The sequence below is a fragment of the Lycium barbarum genome, chromosome 4 (genome assembly GCF_019175385.1).
Source record: "Lycium barbarum isolate Lr01 chromosome 4, ASM1917538v2, whole genome shotgun sequence".
NCBI lineage: Eukaryota > Viridiplantae > Streptophyta > Magnoliopsida > Solanales > Solanaceae > Lycium > Lycium barbarum.
Genome location: NC_083340.1, coordinates 45,937,902 through 45,954,923, shown reverse-complemented (window position 1 = coordinate 45,954,923; position 17,022 = coordinate 45,937,902).

Below are 17,022 nucleotides of genomic sequence, written 5' to 3'. Positions count from 1 at the left end.
GAGAAAAGGGAGTTAGTTTGTGAGCTTCAGCAATTAGGTAGCCTAAGAGTTCGGTATATGGACTCACTCGATACATGGGTTACTATACAAGGTTCGACAGTCTCTTCTTTAGTAGCTGAGGTGAAGGAGGATCCCATGTTAGTGCATTATAGAGACGCAACCCCTCAGAAGAAGAAGTCACCATTTGAGATTTCTGCAGATGGAGTTATTAGATATCGAGGTAGACTGTGTGTTCTTGATGTCGCAGGATTACGTCGCCAGATTTTGGGAAATGCTCATTACTCCCGTTATTCTATTCATCCAAGGACGACAAAGATGTATCATGATATTAAGGAAGTTTACTTGAGGGATGGAATGAAGAAAGACATAGCAGAGTTTGTAGCCTAATGTCCTAACTATCAACAAGTGGAGATTGGACATCAGAAGCCCGGTGGACTATTGCAATCTATTGAGATTCTGGCGTGGAAATGGGAAGTAATTAATATGAATTTCATTACAGGATTTCCCTGTTCTCATCATAAGTTTGATTCCATATAGGTAATTGTCTATAGACTAACAAAATCAGCCCATTTTTTGCCTGTCAGGACTACTTACTCAGCCGAGGATTATGCGAAGCTGTATATTAAGAAGATAGTCCGACTCCATGGTGTGCCAGTATCCATTATCTCTGATAGGGGTGCGCAGTTTACAGATAATTTTTAGAAATATTTCTAGAAGGGTTTGGGTGCTCAGGTGAGTCTTAGTACAACATTTCACCCCCAGCCAGACAGGCAAGCTCAGCGTACTATTCAAACGCTTGAGGATATGATACGGGCATGTGTGATGGATTTTGGAGGTAGCTGGGATGATCATTCACCTCTTATTGAGTTTGCGTATAATAATAACTATAGTTCCAGTATCCAGATGGCCCCATATGAACCTTTATATGGACGAAAGTGTAGGTCGCCTATTGGATGGTTTGAAGTGGGGGAGACTAAGTTAGTAGGGCTAGATTTGATTAGACAAGCAGTAGAAAAGGTCAACCTTATTCAGGATCGATTGGTGACAGCTCATAGTCGTCAAAAGTCTTATGTGGATAATCACCGACGAGACTTAGAAGGTGTTCTTCAAGGTATCTTCGATGAAGGGTTTTATGAGGTTAGGCAAGAAAGGCAAGCTTAGCCTTCGATATATTGGACCATATAGGATTTTACGTAGAGTAGGCTAGGTGGCCTATGAGTTAGACTTATCTTCAGATTTAGAATCAGTCCATCTGGTCTTCCATGTATCGATGCTTCGTAAGTGTATTGGAGACCCTTCTAAAGTCGTACTTTTTGCTGATGTTCAGGTTACCGAGCAACTATTGTATGAAGAGATTCCCATTGCTATACTAGATAAACAAGTTCGGAGATTGAGGACTAAGGATGTAGCTTCAGTTAAAGTTCTTTGGAGGAACAAAAATGTGGAGGAGATGAATTGGGAAGCTGAAGAAGATATGAAGTCTAGGTATTCTCCTTTGTTTCCAGCTTCAGAACAGATGCAGGCTACAACACAATCATATTTGGGTATGTATTAATTATCAGCTACTCTTACTGGTCGTGTGAGGCCATTGTTGTTATTGCTTGTTGTGGCCCTGTATGGCATTGAATGTTTTGGGTTGCTGTGTCGCAGGTTAGTAGTGGTACAATTATAGGGGAGACTCTGCAGAAATTTTTATAGAATTCCTGGAAGTTAACATTCGAGCACTAATGTTTCTAAGGGGGGAGGAATGTTATACCTTGTAGTTTTATAAATTTAGAGTTATCATACGTAGTTGTTTTAGTTCTTGATACCGGGATAGTTTCTGAGGATATATGAGGTTGGACATGCTTAAACTTATGCTTAAAAGTGTTTAAGTTCATGTTTGATAAGTTATGGAAGGATTAGAGAATAAGTGAATCAAAGCGGAAAGGTTCGTCAAAAGTTGACTCTGGAAAAAATAAGATATGGGCCATATAATTGAGATATGGTTAGTATTTTGAGATATAAACCGTATTTAAGGATTTTAAAAATTTACAGAGAGCAGATATTTTAAGGTAGAAAAATACGGCCCTTTTGTACGGACCGTATAATGTTATACGGCCAGGGGGTTGGTCGTATAATGTTCTAAGGCCAGAAATACAGCCCATATTTTGTGATGTTGGTGGATTTTACTGATTTTATATATCACGACCCCTCTTCAATATAAACATAACCCCAAGTTCAAGAAAGCTCTAGAAACCTCTCCTAACATATTCAAACATTTCTCCAAGCCTAAATCAAATATCAAAGTGAAGATCAAAGTACTTAGGGTTTCAAAGTGAGGTTTAAACTTGTCTCTTCTTCTTGAAGAAGCTTTGGAAGGTATTTCAAGGTGAAGTTATCTTGGGATTGAAGTGTTCTTGAATTTTGAGGTAAGATTTCATCTTAGTTTCATGTTTATGAGTTTATGTGGTAATTGTGCTAAGATTTGAGGAAAATAATTAGAGAAAGGGTCATAAGCTGTTGTGTTGAAGTTGTTGTTATGGATTGATTATGAAAAGAAGTTTTGGGGCTGAAATGAGTTTATTTTGAATGTAATATTTTGACTATAGTATTGTTGATGTTGTTTTGAGAGTTGTTTTTGAGTTTGGTAGGGAAATGCTGCCTGATTTCCGTTAGCTCACCAATTAATTTAGCTTGACCTTATGAGAGTTTCCACGACTTAAATTTACTACGAATCGTATTGAATGTAGATTTGTAAGCTCGGGAGGATAGACTTTGAGTGATTAAGTAGACAAGGAGGTATGTTGAGGTTTCCCTTTTCTTTCTAATGACATGATCATATTGGTAAAAAAAACTCCACATTGTCCCAATTCCTAGAAATCCTAGAAGTTCATGTTTCTTGATGTTCTCATGATATTATTTACTTTGTCTCATGATTATGGATCTTTTTTATGATTGTTAATCTCATCTTATGGTTCTTGTTCCTTCAAGGTGAGATATGGTGATGATGATAGCTTCATAATGGTAATCAGAGGTTATCGACCTTACTTCACTCCAATAGAATCGTAACGTTTCCTTGGGCTCTTATATATATATATATATATATATATATATATATATATATATATATATATATAGCTATTTTCTCACACTGAGCCGCGCTATAGTCAGCCGGGTACGACACCTATTGTGCACACCACTGTAGTTGGGTACGGATAACACCGAGCCTATCATGGCCGGGTACGGATAACACCGAGCCTATCATGGCCGGGTACGGATGACACCGAGCCTATATGGCTTGGTACGGTATTATGATATATGTATATGCTTGAAAATGCTTTTTTAAAAGGAAAGCATGCATGACATCCGCCTTAAGAGGCATTCATATGTACATGTTATTTCTCTTATCTCTTGTTATTTTCATATCTTTATTTTGTTATTTTTCATGCCTTACATACTTGGTACATATTTCGTACTGATGTCTTTTTGTTTGTGGACGCTGCGTTCATGCCCGCAGGTAGACAGGGAGTCGAATTAGACCCTTAGGCTGCCTTCTCAGCGATTGTACAGGGACTTGTTTGGAGTTGCAGCTCATTTTTGTATGATTCTTTTGTGTACATATGGGCATGGCGGGGTCCTGTCCCGTCCTTATTGTGTTAGGCACTCTATGTAGAGGCTCATAGATATCTGTCTATAGATAGTTTTCCTATGACCTTCTCGGTCCTTATTTTGTTATATAATTTTGATAGCCTTGTCGGCTTGAGTACTTGAGATCAGTTTGATGACGTATATATGTATATATATTTTGGGCTTGTGTCCCTTACGGTTTATGGAATTTATTAGTTAGCATTATGGCCCACTTAGGCATGATGATGAGGTGTATATACGTCTTGTGCTGCTCGATAGGCTAGCTTCAGGTGCCCATCATGGCCCTCTGGTTGGGTCGTGACACGACCAATCTATATTTCTACTATTCGACATTGAATGTGTTGTAGTTTAATATCAAATAAAAGGCTACTTATATAGTTTCAAACCCCCAAGTACCCTTGGGGTCGTCATCTTCTTTATTATAAAAAAATATTAATAGGATCACGGGGAGTCATCTTCATCAGACATCTCACAGTCTGAATCCCACTTGGATCTGAATTTGACGTATCCATGTTGACCAAATTCTACCCTGAGGCAACGTATTTTCATCCGATTTTTCTCTTCACGAAAATGGTTAAGAGCAAAATTGAACTCTTGTGGTGTACCACTAGGCACTGATGTAGCACGACTTTTTGGATGGTTGAGTCTAAGTGCCCCCAAGTTTTGTTTTAGCATTTCAGCCTCCCTAACACAATTCCACTCAGTTCTCATTGTATTATTGTATTCTTCATTGTATCTGTGGTTCGGGTTATTTGAATATTTACAATCATCCTCATCTAGTTCCCATGTCCTATCCATTACTTCTAATAAGCAAGAGAAAGGGATATCTCGAGCGTGGGCGCGTTTTTGAGATGATTTATTGTACATGGGAGGGCTCTTTCCAACAGTTGTCAAGGTGTATGTCAGCTTTACAAAAATTCGGTCCGAGTACTGTTGTAGAGTGGAAGCTCGACACCCAACCTTGTGTGGCAGGTAATATTTTCAATTTTGTGTTTTGGACATTCAAACTATGTATTGATGGTATTGCTCATTGCCGGCCAGTCATATCCATAGATGGCACACATGTGTATGACATCAAGCTACTGATTGTAGTAGGAATAGATGCCAATTGGTCGATATTCCCTCTTGCTTTTGCCATTGCAGCTAACGAGAGCAATGACACATGGAGGATGTTTTTAACACATTTGAGGTGATTTGTTATGAAGTATAGTATGGGCATATAAGTGCTATCTGATCAACGTCAGGGCATATTGAACAATATGTTCATTTGGCAGGGTGGTAGCCTCCCTTTTCTTACCATCGCTTTTGTTTAAGGCACATAAAGGAAAATTTTCAAACGAAATTTGGAAACAGCACACTAAACAAATTGATGTGGGTGGCTGTAATAGAGCATCAAGAAAAAAAGTTTCTTGTGCAGATGCAGATGATCAAGGCAGCGAAGCCGAAAGCATATGATAGGTTGAAGGAAATCGACGTTGACAAATGGACATTACATTTAGAATAAAGGCAGAAGATGGGGATACTAACAACAGACAACTTGGAGTCATTCAATGGTTTACTAAAATCTGCTCAGGGACTACCCGTTACTGCAATGGTGAGAATGACTTATAAGCAAGTTATGGAGCGGTTTGTGACTAGAACAAGACATGCCAAAGCCACATTAGCAGATAGTGGGAAATGCATGCCAAATCCTGCATAAATGTTGGAGCATCATAGGAATAAATGTGAGATACAGAATATGGCAGAGTATAACCATGATGAACGTGTGTATGAAGTCAGGACAGGTTATTACCAAGGTTGGGGAGGAAGCATTCATACCGTTTATGAGAGCACGAGAATGTTTAATTGTGGTAAATGGAAATCATACCACGTCGTGTTCTCATGCCATCAAGTGTTTCGAGGCAATGTGTCACGCCCCAAAACCCACCCTAGATGTGACCGGCATCCGACGTCATGAAAAACATCAAAAGAACCTAAACAACACAATAATAACACTTAAGCCCGCCAGGTTCAATATTCGCCTCCAACAGTTTATAAAATAAATGTAACAAATCATTAATATATATGAATTAAATTAGCAGAAGTCGTCATAATTTAAATAATTCAAGCAAACATGATAGTGTGCCTGAAAGTGTTAAACAACAACTCTTCTCCTACCCACATTCGAATGTATACTAAGGAGCTTCTAAGAATAAGGAATAAATGTCAAACTCATCGGGACGCAGCCCGAAAACTAATAAAAATAAATGGAATTAAATAAATAGGGTGTCCCACGAATGAATGTGTAGGCTCACTAAATCAGCAGCAACCGCAAGTCCTTCCTAAACTCCCGGATATCAAGAACCTGCTCTTCAACGTTACCTAACATACCATCAAAAACAACAATGGTATGCGTGAGTACTTCGTACTCAGTGAGTGCCTCGGGGACAACAAGTAATATGAAAATAAAGTACAATAATACATAAAGAAATCGATCTTGAAAATCATGTGAAACCAATGTAAGAACAGTTATTCAGTTTGTGCATCTCAATAAGAATTATCAAAACCGATTATAAGGCCTCTTATCAAGGTACAACTTCAAATATGCCTTTCAATTTATCATAATTAATAACAACAATTCCATGAGAAAACAAGGATATCACACATGCCAATACAGGCCCAAGAATCAAGCACATCGAAGGGGTGACCGTAGAGGTTCCCTTGTCACAGCGCACCACACTGGAATATGGAATTTTCGGTGGCTATCCTTCCTCCCGAATAGCTAGGCATTAACCGCACTCCGAGTAGCGAACCAGGTAGTGGCCACTCTTCCTCCCGATGGCTAGGCAATTACCACACTGGGATCCATAGTGGCTACCCTTCCTCCCGAGTAGCTAGGCCAAACACAACAACAAAGTTCATGGCATAGAAGCCGATTCAATATTTGTCTCATAGTAGTCACACCATCAATTAACATTAAAGTTCATTATGTCATTACAAAAATCCATAGTTTCATAGATAATCTTGAAGATGTTTCTACTTCTTTCAACAAGATTTCATTTGTCATAGTTCCCTTTTAAAACATACATGCCGACAATTAACCCTCATTAATGACCATCTCTTATAGAAGAAAACGGTTATGATTTCATGTACGTATATAGAGGATAATCAATCAAGGTTTTGTGTGGGCTTGTCCTCTCACGCACACCAACCACAATAAAAAACATGAATTAGGGTTCCGTATGAAAAGTTCACCTTTTTGTTCAATGAAGAAACTTTGAGAAGAAAACATATATCCATGATAAGGTTTTTAAAAGAGAGACATGCAAATCATCTTCATAGTCAAAAAGGATTTTTTAAGAGAGACATACCTTAATTAAGCCTTACGTAATTCAACAATTTACTTTTATAACAAAGAACACCCCAAAACCCTAGCTTGAATCACCTTGAGAAGGATTACCTTGCAAACCCTAGGTTTTTCATTCAAGAACCATGTTAAGAATCATGAGTTTAACGTTAGGATTGATTAGCAATTTAAAGATGTTCTTACCTTTATGTTAGGAGACGTGGAGAAAAGATTTTCATCCACAGGGTTTATGAGAATGAGAATAATTCGTAGAATTAACTGAATCCCGCTATTTATATAAACAGCTTGAGGCTGGTGAAATACGGTTAGAGTTTACGGATCGTATTTCAAAATACGGACCGTAAATTGTGGCCGTATTTAAAAATAATGAAAACAGTGAGTAGTCTTAGGGAATAGGTGAAATACGTCCAAGGAATACGGACCGTATTTCAAAAGATGGGTCGTATTCTATGGCTGTATTTAATCATAACGAAAACATTGCGTAACCTAGGAAAGTGGGTGGAATACGTCCAAGGTATACAGACCGTATTTCAAAATACGGGTCGTAAACTCTAGCCGTATTTTACGATAATGCAAAACAGTGGAGTCCAATCCTCCAAGACACTTCCACACTTATCTCGGATCTACGGAATGTTACATTATCCCCCCCTTAAGATCATTCGTCCTCGAATGAGAATTGTAGCCTAGAAAGAATTCACTAAACCACAGGTTGTTTCGAACAAACACAACGATTCATCGATGAATAATTTACAATGCTAGTTCATACCTGCCATATCGAACAAGTGAGGATATCTCTTCTTCATGTCCTCTTCTGCTTCTCAAGTAGCTTCCTCAGTATTAAGGTTTCGCCACAACACTTTAACCGATGCAACATCCTTTATTCTCAACCTTCTAACTTGACGATCTAGAATCTGAACCGATTTTTCTTCATAGATTAACGCTTCATTAATTTCAATCTCTTTATGGCTCAACACATGGTAAGGATCAGGTTTGTACAACCTCAACATCAAAACGTGAAACACAGGATGCACCATGGCAATATCAGATGGTAACTTCAATTCATAAGCCACCATCCTAATTTTCCTAACAATCTCGTAAAGGCCAATGAAACGGGGACTAAGTTTCCCCTTTTACCAAACCGCATTACTCCCTTCATCGGCGACAATTTCAAGAACACCTTGTCACCGACAGAAAACTCTAGCTCATGCCGCCTCATATTCGTATAGGACTTCTATCTGCTCTGAGCTGTCTTGAGCCGTTGCACAATAAGGTTAACCTTCTCCATTGCTTCATGAACTGAATCCGGATCCAACAAATCCACTTTAGTAGGTTCAAACCAACCAATTGGAGACTGATAGCGCCTCCCATATAGAGCCTCATAAAGAGCCATCTGAATACTCGTTTTGTCACGACCCGATTAGGGGGCCGCGGCAAGCACCCGGTGCTATCCCACCCGGGAAACCCTTGACATATTTTCACATAACACCTAGGTGAGCCACATAGTAAAACATAGATTTTTATCCATCGATCATACTAGACCTTTTGGACAACAACCCCTTTATATCATCATAGGCATCTATGCCACATCAATGTACATGGGCCGACAAGGCCGAGCACATCTAACCACATACACATGTCTACGAGCCTCTAAGAAGAGTATAACATATCACATAAGCGGGACAAGACCCCGCTATGCCCATAATTATGTACTCAAAAGAATAAGTACCCAAAACCTATGGCTCCGAAGGAAATGGAGCTTTGCTGTGTAGTCTCTGAGAATGTAGCTATGGATCGAGCCTGTCTCCCGGTGCACCTGCTGGCATGACGCAGCGTCCACAAACAAAAGGACGTCACTACGAAGAATGTACTGAGTATGTAAAGCATAGTTAATATCAATATAGAAGCATAGATAGCAACATAAGAAATAGCATAGGATGGGAAATGGCAATATCATCGTCATATTCACTTACTTGCCTTTCATAGGAACTTTCCCTTGCTATTACGTATTTGTGTACATACATCACTATCCGTACTCCAACATAATACTCGTACCATATTTGTTCTCGTATTCGTATACATGCCCTTATTCATATTCATATACATGGTCATATCATATTCGTAATCATATCATATACATAATCATGTCATACACATAGCATTTACATAGCATACCCGACCACGTAGGATCGGTGTTTCATACATATCCTTATATAACATACCCGACCACGTAGGATCGGTGTTTCACGTACCCGATCATATATAGGCTCGGTGATCATACATACCTGGCCAACCAAGGCTCAGTGTTACACGTACCTGGCCCTACCAAGGCTCAGTGTTGTCCATACCCAACTGCAGTGGTTTGCGCGCTACGTAAATATACATACATATACATCTATACATATACTACCCGACCATATAAGCTCGGTGTTCCATAATAGTCATACATATACACAATAGCTCATAAGCATCTTTACTTTTAACCCCATTATCATAATCGTCATCGTTATTATCATTATAACCATCATCAATACCATTATCACTATCATCATCATTCATTTCATCTACCTTAATAGGCCTACTCGTCATGCGAGGGGCTTAGTACAATCGTAGCGTATCAAGAATCATGCGCTTACAAGCTCGGAAGATCAAATCATTTGAAAGACAACATACTCGTATAGAGGATTTAGATGTTTGGCCAAAGAACCATGCCTTTTGAAAGAAGGGTTAGCCTTTCATACCTTTCCGTTCGACTATTTATTGCTTGTACGTTCCCCTTCAACGATCGCGTTTATACCTTCATTAAAGTCATACTATCATTAGAATCGATAGCTAGCATCTATGACTAAAACTAGACAAAATCGGATAGCATCTCCTCCATAACGTATCTCAACTTCCAAACGTCAATAATAAATTCACGATGCCATAAAAATCTCCATTACTCATTCACATTATCCATATTTCTAGACTTACATTCAATTCATCCATAACCATGGCCATAACACACACGACGTCCGTTTACATACATTGTTCATCTCATGTTCTCAACATCATTTATATCGTATTTACATCACAATACATCAAGACCCATAGCTCAATTCATACTATTTCTCAAAATGACACTATTCCATATTCATGATACATTTTCCTATACCCTTCTACAATCCAAGTATTTCAACTCTTAACTACCTTAAACAACATAGAAATATCGTGAATCTTACCTTAAATGTTGTAGGAACAAGCTTTAGTTGATAATATTCCAGTTTGAGCAAAACCCTAGTTTATCTCCATTTGGATTTCTTGACCTTGGATGATCTTGATGGTTTTCTTGAACTTGATTCCCTTGATTTATGTTGTTGATCACCAATTATCCTTGAATTCTTGCGGAATATATGTAGAGATATGTTCTAGAGAGAAGAGGTGTGATGTAGAAGTGAAATGAAATAAGCCTTGGTCCCCTTATTTAATGACTTAAAAATCTGATTTGAAGTGCACAGTGGTCGTAAACTTGGTTTACGGTCCATATTCCAGTTTACGGACCGTCCTTCGCGGTCGTATTTAATCATAACAGAACCAAAAACTCAGGCTGGGACATGGTGATTTACGATCATGGTTTACGGGCCGTAAACCACTTTACGGTCCGTATTCCAGGTTGTATTTAACCATTTTATCATTTAGCAGAAAATTTGAAGTTTTGGAAGCCACAATACGACATGGCAGTTTACGGACCGTATACCACTTTGCGGTCCGTATTTCATTTTACGACCATTGGCCAAAGTGCAAATCTGCAACTTTTCTCATTTTTCAGAACCTATAATCATTCATTATGGAGCATAGCCTATCTCTTATTGCAATTGCCTTCGGAATCTTACTTAGGGTCGTCAAATGTTATTTCTTACTCATGAAAATGTCAGATACTCGTACTCCTCATGAGTCTATTCACTTGGGCAACAATGGAGGATTTTTCCGAGGTGTAACATTATCCCCCCCTTAAGAACATTCGTCCTCGAATGTTAAAGTCTTCGGGGATTCTATAAAAATTTCGCCAGAGTTTCCCCTATAATATGGCGCTACCATCTTGTCACAACAACCCACAATGGCAATGCCTCACAGGGCAACAACACAATAGTAACAAAATTTGGCCACACGCAACCCAAAAGCATAAAAGGAAAACATACATACCTAATGATCTTGATTTCTCATCTTGGATCTCCTCCAAGGGCTGAAATAAATGTGGGTATTTGGATTGCATACTTTCTTCCGCTTCCCATGTCATCTCCTCTCGTTTACTACTTCTCCATAGAACTTTAACTGAGGCCACTTCTTTATTTCTAAGCGTCCGTACTTGCCTATCAAATATGGCAATGGGTATTTCTTCATAAGTCATCTTTTCTGTCACTTGAACATCATTTACTGGGACGATCCTCGTAGGATCTCCAACGCATTTTTGAAGCATCGAGACACGGAACACTGGATGAACGGACTCTAACTCCTGAGGTAAATCTAGCTCATAGGCCACTTTGCCTATTTTTCGCACAATCTCATATGGCCCAATGTATCGGGGACTAAGCTTTCCCTTCTTGCCAAATCTCATAACGCCCTTCATTGGCGACACTTTCAAGAACACCCAATCTTTCACTTGGAACTCTAAGTCTCTTCGACGATTATCCGCATAGGACTTTTGGCGACTTTGAGCTGCCAATAACCGATCTTGTATGAGCTTGACTTTCTCTTTGGCGTGCTGGACCAAGTCTGGTCCTATCAATTGCCTCTCCTGTTTCGAACCACCCGATTGGGGATCTACACTTTCACCCATATAAAGCTTCATACGGTGCCATTTGAATACTAGAATGATAACTGTTATTGTAAGCAAATTCAATGAGTGTCAAATGATCATCCCAACTACCTCCAAAATCTATCATACATGCTCATAACATATCTTCAAGAGTCTGAATAGTACGTTCAGCTTGTCCATCGGTTTGTGGATGAAACGCCGTGCTAAGGCTCACTTGGGTCCCTAAACCCTCTTGGAACGACGTCTAGAATTTAGCTGTAAACTGAGTCCCTCTATCGGAGATAATAGATACTGGAACACCATGGAGTCTCACTATCTCTTTAACATATAGCTTTGCATAATCTTCTGCCACATACGTCGTTCTGACAGGTAAGAAATGAGCTGACTTAGTGAGTCTATCCACAATCACCCATAGAATCATACTTACGTCGAGAACGGGGTAAGCCTGTGATGAAATCCATGTTAATCACTTCCCATTTCCAAGTGGGGATTTCTATGGCTTGCAACAATCCACCCGGATTTTGGTGCTCGATTTTTACTTGTTGACAATTGGGACAATGAGCTACGAATTCCGCTATATTTCTTCATCCCATTCCACCAATAGATAGACTTAAGATCATGATACATCTTCGTCGCTCTGGGGTGGATAGAATAACGGGAACAATGAGCTTCTCTTAATATTTGGTGGCATAAACCTGCCACATCGGGAACACATAATCTGCCTCGACATCGGAGGACTCCGTCTCCTGAAATATCAAATGATGACTCCTCTTTCTGAGGGAGTGAATCTTTGTACTGCATTAGCATGGAATCTTCGTATTGCCGCTCTTTCACTTCTGCTACTAGCGACGAGGTTGCTCTATTCTGAATAGTAGTTCCCCTGCTACCTGAGTCCACTACTCGAACTCCTAGGCTAGCTAGCTGCTGGAGCTCACGAGCCATTTCTCTCTTCTCTGGTCGTACATCACATAAACTTCCCATAGATCTGCGGCTGAGAGCATCAGCTACAACATTTGCCTTTCCGGGGTGATACAAGATATCAACATCATAATCTTTTAGCAACTCTAGCCATCGTCGTTGCCGCAAATTTAACTTTTTCTGCTTGAAGATATACTGAAGGCTCTTATGATCGGTATAAATATCCACATGGACACCGTATAAATAATGTCTCCATATCTTTAAAGCATGAACCATTGCGGCCAATTCTAGATCGTGGGTCGGATAATTCTGCTCATGTTTTCGCAGTTGCCTTGAAGAATATGCAACCACCTTACCATGCTGCATCAATACACAGCCTAGCCCAACACCTGAAGCATCACAACAAACAACATATCCTTCCAATCCCTCTGGAAGTGTCAAGACCGGGGCGGAAGTCAATCTATCTTTCAACTCCTGGAAGCTACGTTCACAAGCATCTGTCCATTGAAACTTTGTCGATTTCTGGGTCAACTTTGTGAGTGGTGCTGAAATAGAAGAGAAACCCTAAAAAAATCTCCGGTAATATCCTGCTAAGCCCAAAAAACTACGAACCTCCGTAGGAGTCTTGGGCCTTGGCCATGTCTTCACGGCCTCAATCTTTTGACTATCCACTCTAATACCGTCGGCTGCAATAATATGCCCCAGGAATGCCACTGAGTTCAACCAGAACTCACACTTAGAGAATTTCCCGAACAACTCTCGAGTTCGAAGAACTCCAAGGACAATACGCAAATGATCCGCATGTTCTGCCTCAGATCTATAATACACCAAGATATCGTCGATAAATACAATCACAAACAGATCCAGGAAGGGCCTTAACACATTGTTCATCAAATCCATAAACACCGTCGGTGCATTAGTTAGTCCAAACGACATTACCCGAAACTAAAAATGATCATATCTTGTCCTGAAGGCCGTCTTAGGGGTATCTTTCTCCCTAACCCTCACTTGGTGATACCCGGGCCTCAAATCTATCTTTGAAAACCACTTGGCACCTTATAATTGATCAAATAAGTCATCAATCCTCGAAAGATGATATTTGTTCTTAATCGTCACTTTATTCAACTGCCGATAATCAATGCACATTCTCAAAGAGCCATCTTTCTTTCGGACAAACAATACGGGTGCTCCCCACGGGGATGAACTAGGCCTAATAAAGCCTTTTTCAAGCAAGTCTTTCAATTCTGCGGGTGCCATTCTAGAAGGAGGGATAGATATAGGCTTGGTACCTGGCATCACATCAATGGAAAAATCAATCTCCCGCTCGGGAGAAAGGCCTGGAAGCTCTTCCGGGAACACATCCGGGAATTCATTTACTATGGGAATTGACTGAAGAGTTGGCGACTCAGCTTCTATATCTTGAACTCGCACTAGATGATAAATGCACCCTTTCATGATCATTTTCCTTGCCTTTAGATAGGAAATAAACCTATCTTTTGGTGATGTCGTATTCCCTTTCCATTCTAAAACTGGTTCTCCCGGGGAATTGGAAGCGTACCATTCTCATTCTACAATCAACATTGGCATAACAAGAAGCCAACCAGTCCATGCCCATAATGACATCAAAATCTACCATCTTTAGTTCCTGCAAGTCATCTATAGTACGGCGGTCACATATCACAACTACACAATCTCTATATACTCGGCTAGCTATTACCGATTCACCCACGGGTGTAGACACCTCAAAAGGTTTGATCGACTCCGGCTTGACTCTAAATCGACTCGCTATATATGGGGTAACATATGACAATGTGGAGCCCGGATCAATCAAAGCATATACATCATGAGAGAATACCGATAATACACCTGTGACCACGTCAGGAGAAGACTCAAGATCTTGGCGTCCAGCCAAAGCATAAATACGATGCTGAGGACCGCTAGAAGTGGGAGCTCTCCCTCTACCTCTACCATGGACAACTGGCGCATGTGAACCTGGCCCCATAGGGCGTATAGAAGATGAAGATCCGGCTACTGACCCTGAAGGCTGGGTCCTACCTCTACCATGAAACGAAGGGCAATCACGCATAATATGGCCTGGCCGACCACATGAATAGCAACCATCTGAACCTGATCGGCATTGACCCCAATGCAACTTCTCACACTGGGAACATCGTGGTACGGACGGCCTCGCCTGACCCGAATCACCCCTAAACTGGGACCCTGAAAAGCTTGAACTCAGCCCTGAACGAGCAGATCTATCAAATCTCTGGCCTGAAAACCATGGAGGTGCACTGGTCATAGAGTAGCCTGAATGCCCGGGAAACTGCTGTCTGTGCCCACCTCTAATCTCACTCACCGAACCCGAAGATCTGGCCCTCTTGCTATGGCCCCTATCTTGCTCACGTTCCCTTCTTTCCTGTTGCAGGCTTTCTTCTAAGTTTTAAGAATGGGCCTGAATGCGTACAATATCCATACCGTCTTGAAGGGACGCAGTCAAGCATCTATCCATCAAATATGGCCCTAGACCTTTCACAAATCGGTGTACCTGGTCACCCATATCCGCTACCATGGCCGAAGCATACCTAGCCAAGGAATTGAAGCGGAGACTATACTCTAGAGCACTCATGCTACCTTGCCTCAAATTTAAGAACTTATCGGCTCTAGCTCGCCGAACTTCCGGAGGCATATAGGATCGGAGAAAAGCATCAACAAACTCTTGCCATACCGGGGGAGGTGCATTGGCTCCCCGTGAAGACATCCAAACCGTGTACCACTGGATCGCGACATCTCTCAATCTATACGACGCTAACTCCACCGACTCGGTGTCTGAAGCATGTATCAACCGAAGCGTCCTTAACATACCATCAATGAAGTCCTGAGGGTCCTCCTCCGGCTTTGACCCAAAGAATTCCGGAGGGTTCAAAGTAATGAAGTCACGAGCCCTTGCACTAACAGCCCCGTCACCCTACCCTGTATTTTGTCGCTGAGTCTGAGCAGCAACTAACTGAGTAAGCAAATGTATGGCCTCGTTTACATCTTGGCCTGAGGCATCCGGTGGAGGAGCTGGAGGTGCTGGAGCTGGGGCTGAGGCTCCCTCACGCTCCTCAGTAATAGGATCTGTCTGGGAGGACTAAGATTGAGCCACATTCTGAGACTCACTTTACTCTACTACCGGTAGCGGTGCTCTTTCAGCCCGCTTTTCTGCCACCGTCTTGCCCTTTTGGGCTGCTGTAGCCTTTCTCTTTCTAGGCATTTCTGAAATACACAACACACGATTAGGGAACAAGAATTTCTTATATCATAGCTCTACCGCACGATTTCTTATGAAGAAAGAAGGTCATTCATTCCTAAAATGTCTGCAGCTTCTTGTCTATAAGTGTGGCGCGCAACACACCCATAACCAAGACTCTACTAGACACGGCTCATAGACACACCCTAGGACTGAACTGCTTTGATACCACTTTTGTCACGACCCGATTAGGGGGCCGCGATGAGCACCCGGTGCTATCCCACCCGGGCACCCCTTGCCATATTTTCACATAACACCTAGGTGAGCCACATAGTAAAACATAGATTTCTATCCATCAATCATACTAGACCTTTTGGACAACAACCCCTTTATATCATTATAGGCATCTATGCCACATCAATGTACATGGGCCGACAAGACCAACAAAATGGTATACAAAATATAGGCCGACAATGCCGAGCACATCTAACCACATACACATGTCTACGAGCCTCTAAGAAGAGTATAACATATCACATAAGCGGGACAGGACCCCGCTATGCCCATAATTATGTACACAAAATAATAAGTACCCAAAAGCTATGGCTCCGAAGGAAATGGAGCTTTGCTGTGTAGTCTCTAAGAATGTAGCTATGGATCGAGCCTGTCTCCCGGTGCACCTGCGGGCATGACGCAGCGTCCACAAACAAAAGGACGTCAGTACGAAAAATGTACTGAGTATGTAAAGCATAGTCAATATCAATATAGAAGCATAGATAGCAACATAAGAAATAGCATAGGATGGGAAATGGCAATATCATCGTCATATGCACTTACTTGCCTTTCATAGGAACTTTCCCTTGCTAATACGTATTTGTGTACATACATCACTATCCGTACACCATAATACCCGTACCATATTTGTGCTCGTATTCGTATACATGCCCTTATTCACATTCATATACATGGTCATATCATATTCGTAATAATATCATATACATAATCATGTCATACACATAGCATTTACATAGCATACCCGACCACGTAGGATCGGTGTTTCATACATATCCTTCTATAACATACCCGACCACGTAGGATCGGTGTTTC